General features: G+C 34.4%; 1 protein-coding gene across 13 annotated transcripts in view; it reads left to right on the plus strand.

Annotated features, from left to right (window-relative positions):
• The window catches only part of LOC142353434 (twitchin-like), a 238,763-nt gene that overhangs the window by 188,655 nt on the left and 37,309 nt on the right, over window positions 1-12,799 (plus strand). The window lies entirely within an intron of this gene.

Consider the following 12,799-nt stretch of genomic DNA (forward strand, 5'->3'; position numbering starts at 1 on the left):
AAAAGATTTTTTGAATTTCGTTTTCTACAGAGAGTTATCGAGACTTGAAGTTTTGTGGATAGTAGACGGAAATCCGTTGTTTTTATTCACATTTTCCGGATTTTTGACCAAATTCTCATCAATTTTGCTAAAATTTGTTATTTTTTATAAAGACAATGTTGTTGGGTTTACTTTTCAAAATAGCGGAGGCTTGCCGATTGGTTTTATCCGAGTCTTTTGGTTATCGTGGTTTCAATTTTTGTGAATATTAGACCGTTTGCGTTATTTTTACTCAAATTTTCCGGAACTTTTGCCTAAAATTTTGTCAATTTTGCTAAAATATGTAAAAATTGTTAACAATAACACTTTTGAATTTGTTTTTAGAGACAAAAAGTCTTGTTCACTATTTTGATTTGATTTTTTTGGCGAATTTTTGGGTAAATATTTCAAAATTCAGCCTTTTTGATCAAAAATTGCCCGAAATAAGCTTCTTTAGTCCGCTTAGACAAAATATGCCGGAAGTTCACACCCAAAACAACTAACACAATCCTTTCAACCTACAAAATGAAACTAGTCCTACTTTCACTTCTATTTAGAGTAGTCTGGAATTAAAATGTTGCCGTTTTGCTAACTTTTTACTCTAGTATTATCAAAAAACAGCATTTATTTCTGATCTTTTAACTAATAAATTATCTAGATCTAACACATTTGAAACAATTGTGTGTTCTCAATGAAAGAACAGCAATAACAGGGCAGGTTTTGGTCCAATCTTGGACTGTTACAGTCCAAATATAATTCAGATTGTAATAGGTCGGTTTTTTTTTAAATTCGATCTTTTTTATGTTAATTAAAGAACAGAACAATTCAAATCAAAGCTTACCTTTAATAGCCACAGTTGACTTCCTAGTTGGTTCAATTAATGTATTTAGTCTTTTTAATGTATTGACTTCCTAGTTGGCTCAATTAATATATTTAGTCTTTTTAATGGAAAGATTATGGTCGTTTTGACTTTTAAAGATTTTTGATTTTTAAATAAACAATGGCTTCTAGAACAGTCCCACTCTTTCTTTTAATTTGGTCATTTCGTAGCTTGCTGTCTGCAAAGAACGAATGCTTTTGCAGCTTTTTCGCTCTACGGAACTAAGATTTATTATGTTTCGCGGTTTTACGCGTTAAGTTTTGGTTTTCTGGAGCTGATACTACGAGATTTCACAGTTTGTTTTCGATTTTAAGGCATTGGCCCCTTTTTCACGTTTTTATTTCGTTTTGTCACATTATCAAATAATGACAGTTCTCTTATTACAATATTGGCGTTCAAAAAAGCAAACATTTGAACATAGAAAGGTCATTGATTATGGTTTTAATGGCTTCAACACCCCTTTCTCGAAGAATTTAATTGAATTTTTCACATTTGGCTTTAACTGTAGACTTTACTTTGCCTTTTTAGTCGTATGAAATTCCTGCATAATGAGAGGTTTGCTTGACTTTTTACGGTCGAAAAATTGAGCCGATATTCTGATTTGAGTAGATAGCTGATGGTTTTCATGACTTTGAAAACAATTGTTTTCAAAAAATGAAAAAAAACGACTTTTTAACTTCGCGTTTTGGCTCTCTTTTGTCAATTTGTCACTTAGTCTCGTTAATTACACGTAACATATAACATTAATATCCTTGGGGGAAGTTGCAAGTGTACAAAATTTAAAGTTTCTGAAAAAATTGTTATGAATTTATTCGCTTCGACACGGGTTTTCGGAAAAAAAGTAAACTAAATTTTGATTTTTGTCTATATTTGACGTTTTTTTGTAGATGTAAGTTATATGCTAAAAAAATCCAGGTCTCGACGCGCTTCTTTTGGACGAACAAAAAGACCTATTTAAATCTTTCTTTTTGTACCTGATGGCTTTCATGACTTTAAAAATAATTGTTTTCGAATAACAAAAGTATTACTTAGTTTCGTTGTTTCTCTTTTTTTGTTTACTTGTTTCAGATTCTCATTAATGAGTTAATAAGAGGTTGCATACCACGTTATTGGCCTTCGAGGAAGGCTCAATTGAATTAATCTTGTGGCCAAAATCTGACTTTACGGCTTCGACAGCATTTTCTCGCAAAGTTTAATTGAATTTTTGTTTGTTGTCTCCATTAGTTGTTCTTTTTGTAACCGCATAAAAAATTGGTTGATAACAGTTCTTTCTGCCCTCCTATAAAACCGTATGTGATCATAAACATCTTGTATGTATTCAATTGCTATCTAATGGTTTTCATTACTCAGAAATTAATTGTTTTTAAAAATATAAGCCAACTTTTTATTGCTGCTTTTTTTTCTTTTTTGTCTAATTGGTACTGAGCCTTATTATGGAGTGTTGGTCCCATATCTTTTCTAGTGAGTACAAGTTATTTTGGTTAAGTTTCAGTTTTATCTGAAACTATTTTTTTGCTTTGTTATTAAGTTTTTCTTTGTAAAAAAAATGGACACAAAATTTTGGATGTAATTAATGTTGTTACTGTTGTTTGATTTTGTGTTCGTCTTCACTTGTTTTCTTAATAATGGTTGATCTCATCAATCTTATGTAACATTTTTTTACTACACTCAGTTAGTTGCGTTGCAGGCGATTTTTTTGTTCAGACATATTTCTTGAAAAAAACTGTTCCTCATTTGGTAGACATTTATGCCAAAAATGTGGATGAGCGGGGTCGGAACTTTATGTGCGAACGCACATTACCGAGCCTCCTTGATTCTTATAGGCTAATATTAGGTTCTTTCACATTTTGTATATTTTTAAAACTGGATATTTTAATTCCGATGAATATTTAAGCCTTGATACTTTAGTGAGTAGTAATAGGGTGAGCAAGTCACCCCCGGGGGGGGGGGGGGGGGGGGGGTGTAGACCCCATGTATTAAGATAGGGTATAGGAGTAATTTTTGAGAGAGGGTCTACACTAATGTATTAAGATAGGGTATAGGCGGCGTACATGTTTTAAGATTAGTAATAGCGGCCGCCACGTATTAAGATTAGTAATAGCGGCCGCCACGTATTAAGATTAGTAATAGCGGCCGCCACGTATTAAGATTAGTTATAGCGGCCGCCACGTATTAAGATTAGGAATATCCTCCGCAATGTATTAAGATTGGGGATAAATCTAGGGGTGTTCCAGGGGGTGAGTAGTAAGGTGGGAGCAGATCAGGGTGATTTTTCGGAGCCACTTGTCACGTGATTTTAGAGGTCATTTAGGGATTAGCAGGGAATTATACATGCAGCGCGCAGGGAATTGTACAGTCAGCGCGTACGTACAGGCGGGGAATTGTACAGGCAGCGCGCATTAACGGATAATTTCCCTCGCAGTAAACTTCAACATTTTTTGGTTTAACCACAGCAATGTATTAAGATTAGGTATAGCCGCCGCAATGTATTAAGATTAGGTATAGCCGCCGCAATGTATTAAGATTAGGTATAGCCGCCGCAATGTATTAAGATTAGGTATAGCCGCCGCAATGTATTAAGATTAGGTATAGCCGCCGCAACGTATTAAGATTAGGAATAGCCGCCGCAACGTATTAAGATTAGGAATAGCCGCCGCAACGTATTAAGATTAGGTATAGCCGCCGCAATGTATTAAGATTAGGTATAGCCGCCGCAATGTATTAAGATTAGGTATAGCCGCCGCAATGTATTAAGATTAGGTATAGCCGCCGCAATGTATTAAGATTAGGTATAGCCGCCGCAATGTATTAAGATTAGGTATAGCCGCCGCAATGTATTAAGATTAGGTATAGCCGACCCTAAATAGCAAGATGGCGCAGCGGAAGCGTGCTGGGCTCATAACCCAGAGGTCGGTAGATCGAAACTACCTCTTGCTGATCTGGCATTGTCACAGTACTAGTGGACTTTTACGCGCTCATAACATGGAAAAAAGTTAAATAAAAGAAAAAAAATTGAACTAATAAGTACAAAATAACAGACACAGTACAAATTAAGCACATGCAAATACAAATTTAATCAAACGTTTACATGATGATAGTACAAAAGAAAAGAGTATTAAAGTACATTTAGCCGAGTAGTTAATAAAGTCGACAACAAAAATTTGAGTAACTAACGAAGAATTAAGGAATTTAGAAAAAAATTACTGTCGACTTTATTACACTTCGACGTATTTTACATTAAATTTATCTAATTCACATATAATTACTTATAAAGTTTAAAACATGAACGTCATGAACCTTGTTCAGTTTTGTTTTGAAATAATTTAAATAGTTGAAATGCTGCAAATATTGTGTAAAATCCACACAAATTATCAGTTTTCTGAACTGGTTGTTGTATCATTTTCTGATACTTTTTATTCAAAAATTTGTATTTTGTGATTGGACGAGCCAAAGAATCAGCATAGTAATAAGTTCGATTGAGTCGAGCAATCATTATCCAATGCTCTCCAGCTTCACTGCTCGGAGAAGTGTTGATGATAGCAAAACTGAATGTGGGTAGCCTTGGAACACAATCTCCTGGAAACGATCCAATATATAGCGGTATTTGAGTTCTGGGATTCGTTCAATAATCTGTATCAGGGAAGTGTTATCCATGACAAACAATTTTTCTCTGCTTCATTTCGCAAGTACCATTAACACACGGATTTCTAACTGTACAGTCAAGCTGAAAAGACTCATTCTCTTCATAAAAGCAACAATCATTGGACTTTTTTTCTTGCTCTAATAAAAGGTTGCTTGACTTTTTAATTTTGTCAACAGAATTGTTATGGGATTTGGGGTAGAATAAAATAATTATAAAAAGAAGTACCAGAAAAATTAGGAGAGGAACGTAAACAAAATGTTCGAATTAGTTCGCCCCCAGTTAACGTCCATTTTAAGAAATTATTTGGTGAAGAGAATGGCAACTGGGTGACGATAATATATAACCCAAAAATGTTCCAATGCAGAAAGCAATGATGTAAAACCCATAAAAAACTGAAAAAAATATGAAAAAATTTTCGTTAACGCAAAAATCTTCAGACATTTTTAGCAACCGTTCCGAACTGATCAATTTTAACAGTGGACATCCTTTCTCCTAGAACAATTAATTCTGTCACGCTTCTTAGCGGGCGGTCGAAAAACATTTCTAATCGGATACTTTCACCGCTGAGCTCAGGATAATGAATACTTTCTCCAGCATCTTGAAGTGAAGTGAGATCAAATACAAGCACGTAATGGTTCTGAAATAGATTATGTGGTAACGCGGGAATCTCTTCGTTAAAATTCATTGCTTTCATTGTTGTTACATATGCCCTACAGTCATTGGTTGTATCAACAGATACTATAGCTCTTCCTCCTCGAACAATTCTTAGTTCTCGTAAACCAAATTTCTGATAATGGAAAGGATTTTCTTGAAAATGTCCTGTGAATGCTGAATTTGTGTTCATCGCAATAGCTACTCTTCTGATTGGAGCATTGTTAAAAACATTTTCCTGAATAAACTGGTTCTGTCCTGAAGGAATAATAAATGTGCGTGCGATTGTTTCCATAAAGTTGTAACAAGCAGGTTGATGAGTTAATTGATATTTGATAGTCTGGTGATACACTTCGTTAACAACAACACGTCTTGTAAACAGGGAACAGTCAAGAACTTTAAGGGAGACGTGAGGATTGTAGGAGATCATGTAAAAATTGGGTCTTGCACGAATCAATTTCAGTCTAACTTTTGTATTTGGAAGCAGTAACTTTTCACATTGGAACAAATCATTTGCTAATTTACCGTAATAAGTAGTTCCATTTTTCAGCAAAAGTTCTTCCTCTCGATCTATAAAAGGGCTTTTCTCAAAATCGCTGGGTTCTTTTTCAAATTCATATCCATGACAAGCCAAAATACCTTAATTATTTCTTGTGGAAGCGTTAAATTCATTGGAATTTATAGCTTTGTGTCCATAGAGACCATTTGAGTTGTAAACCTGTTGATTGTTCAGATACACCTCACAGTTGGAAAAGAGCGAGTGCAATAAATTGTTGACGTGAGTTAGATAATGTAAATCATCATCTGTGAAAGACATTCCCATATCTGCTTTTCCATGCTCGTCTTTTTTCATAGAGTCATCAAACAATCTTCCCTTTTGTAATCCAACTTTGATTTGAAGGTGGATATCTCTCATATCAAGATATATGCTTCTATCTGTTTCAAACTCGAACTCAATGCTGCTTTCATCCAATGAAGTACTGGGATAAACTTCTTGAACGTGAGAAGATTCAATTGGTTCCAAAATAGGAATTTTGTCAAAAATCTCCAAGCAAGAGTTCGTAAAGTGACCATAACGAAAGTTGCTATCGTTTGTTGATCTAGTATTCATTTTAGCTTAGAAAAAATATCTCTTCTAGTTCGACGACGTCGACTGGTTTTTGGGGTAATTCTTCGAATTATGCGCCGTTTCCTAATTTTTCCACCACCTAGCTGTTTACGTAATGTTTTCTTTCCAACATCTGCAGCCACAGATTTGAATTTTTTCTTTCCAGTTAGAACATTTCCAATTTCTGGTGCAGCTATATCAAGCAAATCAGCACCAACTCTTTTTGCTGCTGGGACAACATATCTCCTCAAGAATGGAATAGCTGTCCTCCCAATTGTTTGTGCTAACGCTCCGAATCCTCTTCCCCTCTGTCTTGAATTACCACGAAAATACGGTAAATCACTATCAGCAACCATTTTCTACAACTTTAAATCTAAAAATGATTGTCAGAAGTTTTTCTAAACATTAGTACCGCTCTTGTCACACCAACAGAGTTGAAAGGAACTTTTTCACCATAAGAGTCCCGGAGCTCGAGTTTTATGCTGTGGAATGAGTTTTTTAGAATTTTTTTAAATTGTAAGTTTGGAAAATTTTGATAATTCATGTATTGTCCCGTTGAGATGATATCTCCATTCTTAACTTTTGATATAAACGGAATGCATCGTAAAAGAGCAGCTTTTGTATCACCCACAATATTGTATTCAACAATATCACTATATATCATTAAGGTGTGTATTCGTACAATGTCATAAGGAAACTTGGGAAAATGTGGACCACCACCACTTATGAAAACACCCATACCATAAACAGCTTCTTCGCATCCAAAGACATGACAAAGATCGGCACTAAAAATGACAAGTAAAGAGTTCTGATTTGGAAGACTCAAAGAAATTCGCTGTGTAATTTTGTTAACGTGTAACTTGATGGGCGTTTTTTCATATTTTTTACGTTCCTGAATTTTTCTATTCATTTCATTGACAATATCAGAGATCGAGGGGTATAGACCTGGATCAAGTGTGTAATAATCCGATGGTTTTGTATCTGGTGTTGCTTCATCTAGATAGAAGAATTTACCCTCTGTTATGTTTTGGTACAAGGAAGGATACGACAGTTCTGTTATCGCTACCTCCCATTCTCCATCAAGATTAATTTGTTCAGGTAGAAAATTCGTGAAAGAACTTAGTGTATTGTTTGGGTAACAATCAAACGACGCATTGGAAACCAACTCAACAGTGAAAGAACTCATCTTTAAATGATACACTTTGAAAGCTCTTGTTCATAAAATTTACCTAGAATTTCATCACCTTGTTCTCCACAAAGGTTATAGGTTGGCGGTTTAAAAGTAGCAACTTTAACAATTTTGAATATTTCATTTGTGAACTGTGATTTATAACCTTTTCTGAATGGAATATCTTTTTTTGATATACGAACATTTTCACCAACTTTAAAACGTGGTCGTTTATATTGGTTAATTGGGTTTCTGTAAAAAATTGACAAAAAGTCTTTGTTTGTTACATTTTTTGGAGCTTTACCTGTTGAGCGATTAACTCTTGTGTTCATAGTTTTGACAAAGGAATCCATTTTTCTCATGTATTTGTCACCATTTTCTTCCATATAGCGATAAATAATGTTTTTCAGGGATTTAATGGCTCGTTCTGCTACAGCAGCTTTCGTTTCACTTCTAGTAGAGTAAATTTTAATTTTCTTGTCCATACAAAACTTTCGAAACTCACCACTAAACTCTGTTCCCTGGTCAACCCACACTTTCGCGGGCATACTTTTTTTACGCAACATTTTTTTGAAAGCTACAACTGCATCGGTAGAGTACTTTGACTTCATTGGTTGCACACGAACAAAGCGAGAAAAGACGTCAACACATACTAATAAATACTTCACTCCATTATTAGTATCCGATAATTTATCCATAAAAGCTAGATCGAGACACCAGATCTCATTGATTCGCTTAGCAAATGCTGGTAATCTTTTGAAATGTCGTGTTGCATGACGATACTTTGTGTAGGAATCTTTACTGTGTAGAAAGTAGGCAACTTTCTTTTTGGATAACCCACTTGCCTTTTGTAGATTTTTAATTGATCCATATGCGGCTTTTCCATCTCTATACAGCCTTTGTAGCTTGGCTTTTTCAGATTTTGAAAGGAATCCAGCTCCCTCTGTCTTTGCTTTTGGCATCTTTGTTTATTACTTTTTGCGGATTTATTCCGGTGGCATCAAGTATTGTGTAATATATGTCGGGAAAATCAACGTTCTTTCTTTTTAATGCAAAAATAAAATCTGCAAAAGCTGCTTCTGTATCTCTTCCATCTAATAAAATTGTGTCGTTGAGAGATAGCTTGACTCGCGGTGAATTCAAAATTTGATCTACAATTGATTCGTTCTTTAAAGATCTGGTTTTGTTGCTGGATTCCTTGTAATTAGAGTTCAAATGTGTTGGGACAGAAACTGGTTTCTGCTCAAAAGTGTCCAACTTTTTAACTTCTAATTTGAATTTTTGTTCGTAAAGGTGTTGAGGAATCAAAACAAACTGTTCCAATTCAAGAAAATCGATTAATGATAGATGGTGTCAAAATTGATATGAGCTCTATTCCTTTTCGTGAACTTAAAATTGCTCTTCTTTTATTTATTCCGGTTCTTTTTAGCACGAGTTGATGAATTTCGTCTCTGTATTTTATTACGTCTTGTTTTTGTATTTCCTGTAGTTGTCCCCCGAGAAGGTTTACTATGCATTCGTTTAGAAACTGAATGAAATCTTTTGGACAATTTCTTAGGAACAATTTCTTGAAGTTCTGGGAATACGTTTGGAACGTTATCAGCGTAGAGAGATGTTGTGTGTTCATCGTTCAAAAAAGTAATCTCTTGTTTCGTTTTAGGGAGAAAAAAAATAGTGGGAATAGAACCACTGTTTCTGCAAAATCTAAGAGAGTCGACTGTTTTCGGAGTTAAATCAATGAGTAAGTGACCATACGGGATTGAAGTAGCTTTTGTATACCAATCTTTTAATTGTGATCCTAACCCGAGCTGTTGACTAAGAGTGTTAATCTGGAGAACATCTCTAGGAGACTTGAATAAAACTATATGAGTATTTTGTAACTCAATATCTCTTCCCAACCTACTCTGATGAAAAAGATTATGCTTTATATATATTGTACTAAGACCTTTGTGTCTTCCAGCTGTCGCGATTTTAACAAATTCTTTCGAGCTTGAGATTTCTTCACAAGAATCATCAAAAATCAGCAAATACTTTGTTCCATTATTGGGTAGACTCTGAATGAACTCAAAGTCAACTCCTTGAATAAATTGAATGTTTTTAATGTTTTTGGACATTAGACCGTAAAGTGATTGATAATGTTGATAAAAATAGTAAATTTTATCAAAATCGGGTTGAAAAGTTCCAATAATTAGCCAATCATGGATAAGATGAGATTTTCCAGACCCGCTTGGTCCCACCAATGAAATAAAAATGCGTTCCTTAGTAGAGATTATTTTGTTCATAGTTTAGAAGGTAAAATATAACCGACTGTACTAGATAAGATAGCAATCCAAACTGTTGTTTCTTCACAGGTTTCGGCAAGAGTTATTCTTACTATACAGCACGCTAATATTAACAGAATAACAAAAAATTGGGACAAAAAAACCACCAGAGATCTATTACAAGTCTGTCCAAAACGTTTCCACGATTGTCGTTCCTGGTTATTATCATCAAAGACAAAATTACCTAAATTTAAACCGTTATCTGTATGCTCGGTCATTTATACCTTATTTTTAAGGGAAAATCAATTTTTTGAACTGGGAATGCAACTTCTCTCTGATTTCAAAAGTAGTAAAATAAAAATAATAAATTACAAAACGATCACAAATACAAATAAAAATTACAAATAGAAATTACAAATATTATACGTTATCAAAAAAATCCAGAGTCCAAGTTCCGTAAGCATAAGCTTTCTTCTCTGCACAGTGAAATGTCTTTTTGTGTCGATACGGATAATTGCGACAATCCCAGTCAGGATCCGAGTTATTGAGAAGTTTGGAAACTTTTGGACAACCAAGATCATCTAGATTCTCCACATCTTTACAGAAGTAATTTGAGAGAAGATTACACTTCTCTAACCCTTTTGCAAAGTATTCTGTTGTAGGTGAACAATGTTGGTGAATGATTGATGACAACTCAGTGTATTCCAGTTTTCCATTGTTCCAATTAATCCCATGTAAATTTTTAGTGTTCCATTTTGCTTGAAAAGTAGGTTTATAGTCTTTGGGTGGGAGGAAACTGTATCCCAATACAATTCCATCCTTGAAAACACCCAACTCCTTGACAATTTTCCCTTCCAAGCACTCAATATCAAACACAACGAGAGACATTCTTTTTTCTAGGTTGAATTATTACAAAAATGATTAGCAGTCTAGCATTTTGAAAATTTGAGGATGATAAAATTTAATAAAGACACAAAAGATTAACCCAGTTAAATGTCCCAAGAAACATGAGCTTGGAAAATTTGGTAACATGTAACAGTATCTTGGTCCCTTGTTTGTAGTTGCTTTAACCGCTCCAGCAGAATCGTGTAGTATAGCATGTAATCGAATAACTTTCAATCTAGCAAAGAAAAAATCTAAAAAGGAATTTCCATAACCAATAAGTCCTCCATGAGGAAATTTTTGGTTAATTTCCTCCAAATTTATATTCTCGTCCCAAATTTTACAGGCCGCTAAAAAACAGTTTTTGCGTTTTTCATTTTCGGGAAACATTGAAAGGATGCTTCCGTAGCAATTGAATATGTTGACAAGAATGACAATATCCATCAACTTTGCGTTCCTTCATCCATGTCAATGCAAGTTTTCTTAAACTTTTCAATATAAGATAAAAGTGTAGGGAGATGCTCTAGTAAGTTCTCGTACTCTTCTTTTTTTAATTCAATATTTGTCAGAAAACTCCACTGATATCCGTTCCAACGATGTTGTGAAATGGTAACTTGTTGTTTATCTGAACGATATATAAGACTTGTTCTGCGTAATCCGTTGTGAATAACCCACTTAAATTCTGAAATTTGGGACTCTATGTCCAAATTTTCTAATTTGGGAAAATTTTGAGCTTCAAGAACAGTATAGGAATATCTTTTAAGTTCGTAATGAAGTCTAACGTGAAAAACCTTTGACTTGTCTCTGAGACTCAAAAAAATGTTTATTGAGCAGCCAATATCCCAACTCATTCTCAGATCAAAGATTTTTAAAATGAAAAATTTATTGTAGAGAAGACAAAGACATATTACAAAATCACACAACAATTATTATTGAAATGTACATTGTTCAATGTTAGAAAAGTCATTCAAATTTTGAATCAGTTCCTTGAACTCGTCCAAAGTGTAGCTGACATAAGTCACCTGCTTGAACTCATTGTTTTCCTTGCGACAAAAGAGCCGAATCTGCACATAAATGGAGGCTGGATTCTCCTGAACGTATTGAATGAAAGTCACATATATTCGTCGATTTCGACCTATGCTGACCTCTCTGACTTTGTGACATCGTTGCAGCACATCCTCCATACATGGGTTCTTATCAAATTGAGTCGGGTGCTCACTCAGTTCCAACTCCCCATCCAGGATATTGTTCTTGAGGAAACAGAATTTCTTGAATTCGTAATCTCCTATTCGAAGTTGTTGGTACTTCTCAAATGTTCCAGAATTATCTTTTTTGAAGACTTGGAAAGTTGGTTCGGAATAATTTTGTCCGTTTTTAAAAATCTGGGACACAGTAAATCTCCCAAATCTTTTTGGGTTAGAACCAAAGTCTATATAAAATGGAACCGAATCAGTTCCAGTTTTAGGTTGAGAATCGGTAAACATAGACGGAGCACTCGAGTAAAACGGAGAGACTTGAGAGAGAGACATTTTATCAACTTAATGTGACAGAGAGAAATTAATTGAATGATTTGACTTGCAATTTTACTTCCTCTATTGTTTCCGATCACCTTTATTTGGTAATGATGTCATTATCTTTCTTTCATTTCCAAATATGGAAAGTTCAATTGCGTCATTTTGCAAAAATTCCTTATAAGGAAACTTAGTCAGAAATTTTAAGTTGAGCAAACATTTGAACTAGAGCAGCATATTTATCTTGATGTTTAGCACGTCTGTGTTGCATTAGCGAGTAATAGTGTTTGAAATATTTAGAACAAGTAAAACAACGGATTTTTCTGAGTTGCTGTCTCTTGAACTGTGTCATTTTTCAAATGAAATTTTCGCTGCGTTTGAACTGAATTGCGTTATTTCCTTATACGGTAGTTTAAAAGAATCACTCCAAAATCACTTTGGTTACAGAATGGCAGCAGTTATGTGTCAAGTTTTACCTGACTTTTATAAAAAATTTTGTGAGAAATCCTTGTTCATTTGCGTATCAGTTAAGGATTATAAACCTTACTTGCTTACTAGTGAATACTCTGTTGCGTCTCACAATTACACTTTTTGTCCTCTGAAAAATTGTTCTTATCACATAATTCTCATTTCATCTTCCATTAATGAATTACTCCAAAAATTGGATGATTTATCTT

The sequence above is a fragment of the Convolutriloba macropyga genome, chromosome 14 (genome assembly GCF_964194025.1).
Source record: "Convolutriloba macropyga chromosome 14, txConMacr16.3, whole genome shotgun sequence".
Classification (NCBI taxonomy): Eukaryota; Metazoa; Xenacoelomorpha; order Acoela; family Convolutidae; genus Convolutriloba; species Convolutriloba macropyga.